The sequence below is a fragment of the Seriola lalandi genome, unplaced genomic scaffold, assembly GCF_002814215.2.
Source record: "Seriola lalandi dorsalis isolate HSWRI2012SDOR001 ecotype SW California unplaced genomic scaffold, Sedor1 jcf7180002054256, whole genome shotgun sequence".
Taxonomy (NCBI): domain Eukaryota; kingdom Metazoa; phylum Chordata; class Actinopteri; order Carangiformes; family Carangidae; genus Seriola; species Seriola lalandi.
Window position 1 is genome coordinate 146,280 of NW_019524809.1, and position 6,207 is coordinate 152,486.

Below are 6,207 nucleotides of genomic sequence, written 5' to 3' on the forward strand. Positions count from 1 at the left end.
TTTACCAGGAAATGGCAAACAATACACCTGAAGGTGAAACAACATTTGAAGTGAGACAGGAACTGTCAGTAGTCATCTGACAAGGAAACATGAAGTTGCATGAATGGGCTTATGGAAAAGAGGAAATGGGTTTAAAGTGTAATGGCACCTAATCCAGTCCACAAGCTCTATCACATCTTTCAGAGCCTATGGTTGTTTTCTCCTTTTGGTTCAAAGTAGCAAAACAGCATGGAAGGCTTTAAATGTGCCTCAGAGACTCAGATTACGTTACCTCTATCACCTCTCAGCTGGATGGTGTTAGGCAGGTGGCACACCTGCCTAACAGTGTTGACTTATATACTGTATTTGTGTGTGAGGGACTGTAATCATTTTCATGTGTAGGTCAAAGTATCCAGATCCTTCACTTAAATAAAAAATATTTATACTGTAGAAATTCTCCATTATAAGTAAAAGTCCTGCATTGTAAATGTTCGGGTAGCTAATTTCTAACTATTATAAGCAGTGTTGGGCTTCAACTAACGGTCATTTTCATTATGCACAAACTGCTGATTGTTTTCTTGATTAATGGACTGATTGTTTGGATTATAAAACTTCTGTAAATGTTGAGAAAAGTCCATCATCCATCACAATTACTAAGAGCTGGTGACACATTCAAATAGCTTGTTTTGTCCAAACCAATAGTCAAACCTCAAAATTATTCGGTTTACTTTAACTTCAGATAAGGAAGAGCAGGATACTTGAATCATTATATATTTAGCATTTTTGTATGAAAAATTACATAAAATGATTAATTCCTTACAAATACAAAGTAGCATGAAAATACTCGAACCTCAAAGTACCTCTGATTTGTAGTTAGGAAGGTAAGGACAAACAAACTTGCTTTATGGTAACACATTTGACTCTGGTATTGATCATCTTTATCATTGTTTTAATGAGTAGGGGAGAGTGGGGTGAGTTGTGCCGGGGGGAAGTTGTGCCACCCCTGTTTTCTAGAAACCATAGAGGAAATTGGTCATGTGACCACCCCATTTTAAAGAGGCATCCATTTTACTCACCCTGTGAAGAGGGGAGGCACATGGGACAAGCGTTAAGCACATTAAAGTTCAAAAAACATTTTTTTGTCTTTAAAAGTGAAATTTTTATGATTGAGGTTTATTGATTGTTATTTCTGAACAATTATAGACAAGCTTGAAAACATTTCACACATGTGTTAGTGCTTTAGTAAGCTGCAATATGAGGCTATACTGTTAGCATTATGTTAGCTCTAAAACTCTGGATGATACAAGTTTGTTAAAATGGTGGGGATGGGGTGATTTGTGCCAAAATGCCTGGATTAAGTTGTGCCAGTGGCACAACTCACCCCGACTTATGATTATTATTATTAACATATTGTTTGGTTGTAGTTGTACATTGTATTCTTACATTTTATAACTCACCCCGACTTATGATTATTTTTAACATATTATTTTACCACAAGTCCTGAATGCACATCAGCAGTTCCAGACCCAGGGGAGCCACCTGCCACGCTGCCTAAACTGAATCCTGAGCATTCATCCTTAAGTGATGAAACTGGTTCTCCTGCCCATTCAGAGTATATATTTCCAAAAGACATACTTCCCTTCCCTAAAGTGAAAGCAAGCAAACTAAGAATGAAAAGAAAGAAAGTAACACACCAGAAAAGCTGGAGCAGGCACACAATGAGAAAGGAAAGAGAAAGGCTGAAAAGGAGAAGAAAAAGAATGAAAAAGAGAAGAAACAAGCTCTGAAAGGATCAAAACAAACCAAAACCAAGAAGAAAGTGGTTGTCTACAGTAGCTCAGAAGAAAGTGACATAACCACTCCGCTTAACGACACCACTGACTATGATAGTTCAGATGAACATAAGTGCAAAGTTTCTCAGGCGAAGTCAAAAGACTTCTTTGGATGGAAAGCCCATCTTCACATTCAAAGAAAATGATGAAGGACTCATCCCAAGAAGTGATGTGCTCAAGAAACTTCCAACACCACAAAAACTTGGTGGTACAGCCAGAAGGGAGCAGAAGTTCATATTTCCCTGCAGCATTGACAAGTGGATGTCGAGTAGTATGCTGGGTCAGTGAAGAGAGTTTGCAGTTGATTAAGTCCTCATTTTGTTGTTAAAAATTTAAATAGACCTTGTTGAAGAAGATTGCAGCAAGTGGGATCTTGAGTATTAGCCTGGCTCTGTTATAATTAGCCCACAGTTGATTTTTGTTCATTTACAACTTGTATAATGCAGGTGAATTGGTGTTCACTCTTAAAAAAAGAGGCCTTGTTTGTTTTAAGTGCTGCTGTCTTTAAATGAACATTTTATAAGTAATTTGTAAACCATCCGCTCATTCAGGAACTGGACCCTTGAGGCCAGTGAGTCTCTAAAAGACTGTTTTGAGTGCACAGATTGGAATGTACTGTTGGAGTCACAGGAAAATTATAAAAGCAAGGACCCTGACCTCGATAGAATGGCTGAATGTACCACGGACTACATTAATTTCTGTATGGACACCGTAATACCAGCAAGCACTGCAACACTGCTTTCCAAACAACAAACCCTGGATCACCAGTAACATCAAGACCCTCCTCAACCAGAAAAAGGAGGCCTTTGGGGATGGAGACAGGGAGAAGCTCAGGTGTTTGCAACATGAGCTGAAGAGGAGATTAAAGCAGGCGAAGGAGGACTACAAAAAGAAAGTTGAGAGGAACTTCAGCACAACACCAGAGAGGTGTGGAAGGGGACAAGGACCATCACTGGCTATAAAGAGAAGAACAGCCAGGCAACATCAGGTGATGGACAAGACCAATGAGTTCAACCTGTTCTACAACAGGTTTGACACAGCCTCACCTGTTCTCTCTCCCACTGCTTCAGCTGCAGATGTTTAACTTAAGCCTTCAAACAGGGAGGGTCCCGGTCCTGTGGAAAATATCATGTCTTGTTCCAGTACCTAAAGTTGGGCGAACGGCTGAGATAAATGACTACAGACCGGTGGCGCTCAAATCACACATCATGAAGACACAGGAGAGGCTGCCTCTCCACCTTCTGAGGCCACATGTTGAACATGCACTAGACCCCCTACAGTTCGCCTACAAAGAACATATTGTAGTTGATGATGCCATTCTTTACATGCTCCACCGGGCCCATTCTTACTTGGATGAGACAGGTGGTTACATGAGGATTATGTTCTTAGATTTTTCTATTGCATTTAACACCATTCAACCCCACATTCTTAAAGACAAGCTGGAGGGGATGGGGGTGGATCCCTTCTTCACGTCCTGGATTGTGGATTACCTGACAAGACGACCACAGTATGTCAGGCAGGGTAACTGTGTCTCAGGGACAGGGATGAGCAGCACTGGGGCTCTATCTATCTATCTATCTATCTATCTAGCCTCTATGTCAGGACTGGCAAATGATTGAAGATATCAAGTAATTTGCATTACGAGAATTAGGGAGGAAAGGTCTTCCCTGTGCCCACAGACCTCTTTGTTTTCAATAGGTTACACCACCATAAACACTACCTAGACTGAACTGATTTTGAAATGACTTATGTGTTAGGTCTCCAACAAATGTTGCATACCCCACAGCCTCTCTGAAAGAGAACTCCTCACCATAAACATAAGAAATCTGTTTCTCCAAATTCTAAACAAGGGCACACCCCTGCATATCCTACCTTTAAGGTTTGATGAAAAGGAGAAGATACCTGAATACTCTGACCTTGCTTCATGGTGTTCAAGGAGAGGCCCAGTTAGACAGACACCAGACTAGATGCCTTTCAAGTTGCGCATTTTACCCATGTTTTAGTAGCTTTGCTGAATTCTCAATGATGTGAAAATATCAATAAGAATTGTAATTCTTATGGTAAAGTGCTTATGGGGTCTGGCCTGCCCTTTTGTGCAGTGGTTGCTGTGCCCCTGACAGAGTTGTCAAGAGAGGTAGTGATCACACCGCCTACCGCTTTTGGTGAAGTGGTATGGCTGTGGGGTATGATAGAGCTCAGAGTGGTATGTTGAGTTCAACACTGGGCTAATATCAGTGTGTTACATTGGTATTCACCTTTTTGTAATATTCTGTCTTGTCTTGTGTTATGCATGTTTCCTGTATTTTGTAGTACTCACCTGCACCTGCACCTGCCCCTGATTATCCTCATACACATCTCAGTGTATATATAGGCCCAATCCCAATGTCCAAATTTTAGGACTCACAAACTTTGAGGTGCATTTATGCAAACTTTGAAGAACTTTGAACGTTGAAGAAAAGAAAAACGGTAAACAACCACCATAAATTGGTGGGAAAATAAAGAAGAAAGAATGGGAAATCCAGTACAAAGGCAAATGCCCTACGCAGGTGAATCCAAAATTGCATAGAAATCCAAAGTTGCATTCCAGGAATGGTCTTCTATATAAAGTTTTGACCAAGAGGTTCAGAAATACACCTAGTCAGTTTGTGGGTGGCTCACCCTCCCAAAGGGGAATGTCATGCTTACACCCTCTGGGCACGATGTGCAGTGGAGGCCAGATGCCAAATGTTTAATGAAATTCCTAAATAACAATTTTGTTATATACAAATCTGGCATCCTGATGTTCCGGTGATTTTAAGGAGACCAAACACCAGATGTTTCTCTCTAAAGGTTATGGAAATATTAATATATGAATTTAACAGACACACAACTTGCAGAGTCAACTATAAATGATGACAAATCTATTGACGGGAGTACTTTTACAAATACACGCATTCAAACAATAACAGTAACTATAAAATTCCTGGAGAATTTTTGTATGTGCCTGCTGTTTGGTGCGTGTACTTCACTCCTCATGTTTCAATCTATACAAAGGACGTTACTTTCAGTTTCATTCATGTCGTAGAGAATTATCCTGACACTGACCTCAGTCACTGCAGGTGTCCCTCAAAAAGCCTTTTGAAGCTGTCACAACTGGCCAGAATAACCTCATAATGATGGTTTCAAACACAAATTTGTCCCCACAACCATAGGAAGACATGTATATGCCCTAACAGAAGTTAAGAAAAAAGCTATACCGCTATATCCCCGTATAGCTTCTAAGATTGAACTTTTATGACTTACCTTGCCTCTTACCTATTTGACACTCTTATTTTTAAAGTGTCTGTCCATGTGGTGATGATGGTGTTTGTGTATCTTTCACTGTATGTTTATGTATCATAAGCTTAACTTTCAAATAGCCCTTTGAAATTGTCAGGACCAGACAAAATGACCTCACAATAATGCTTTTTTTTTTTTTTTTTTAGTTAAATTTTTGGGCATTTTTGCCTTTATCTGATAGTACAGTGAGAGGTAGACAGAAAAGTCTTAGGGGATGACATGCAGCAAATGGCCGTGAGTCGGATTCGAACCCATGGCCGCTGCCGTTAGGACTACTGCCAGGTTAGCCACCGAGGCGTCCCCATTATGGTTTTTAACCAAAATTGTCCTCACAATTATAGACAGACATGTACACACGCAAAGAACCATACATCAACACACACACGAGTACAAGCAAATACACTGTGTTTATTTACCTTAGAGTTGTTCTCATACCTGAGTTAAAAGGCTAAGAATTAATGAGTCTAATTAGCCAATCAGAATCAGCTGAGTAGTACCTGCTGAGACACTGGTGACTGTGGCCACCAGGGGGAGGAGGGAGACACGCACACACAATCCTCTCTGTCTCCCTCAGCAGACAACAGCTTTTAAAATGAAACTTGTGTTCGATAATGGGATATTGGAGGGAAAACTACAAGTCCTATTGAAAAGATGACCTCATCAAACCATAATATGGTTGAAAATCAGCTCATATTAATTAAAGTACAGTGCTTTGAAATATTTGTTGCCAAAATCATTATTTTTTATAATGTGAATAACCAAAGGTGGAGGTTTGTGTGTCCGTCAATATATGTGTGGAGATATACAGTATGTGTGCAAAAATGGGTTCTTAACAAGATTGTCCTCACAATCATAGAAAGACATGAAGACACACACATGCACAGTGCTGATCTGCTTTCTAGATGCTCTCATTCTTGATAGTAATAACGGTGAGTGTTAAACAGTCTGATTAGCCAATAAGAAATCAGCTTTGTCCATTTCTCCCCAGATACTGCACAAGTAGTATGTGTGTGTGTGTGTGTGTGTGTGTTTGTATGTGTGTGTTACCATCACAGCGATCAAAGAGTCTCCTAACAAG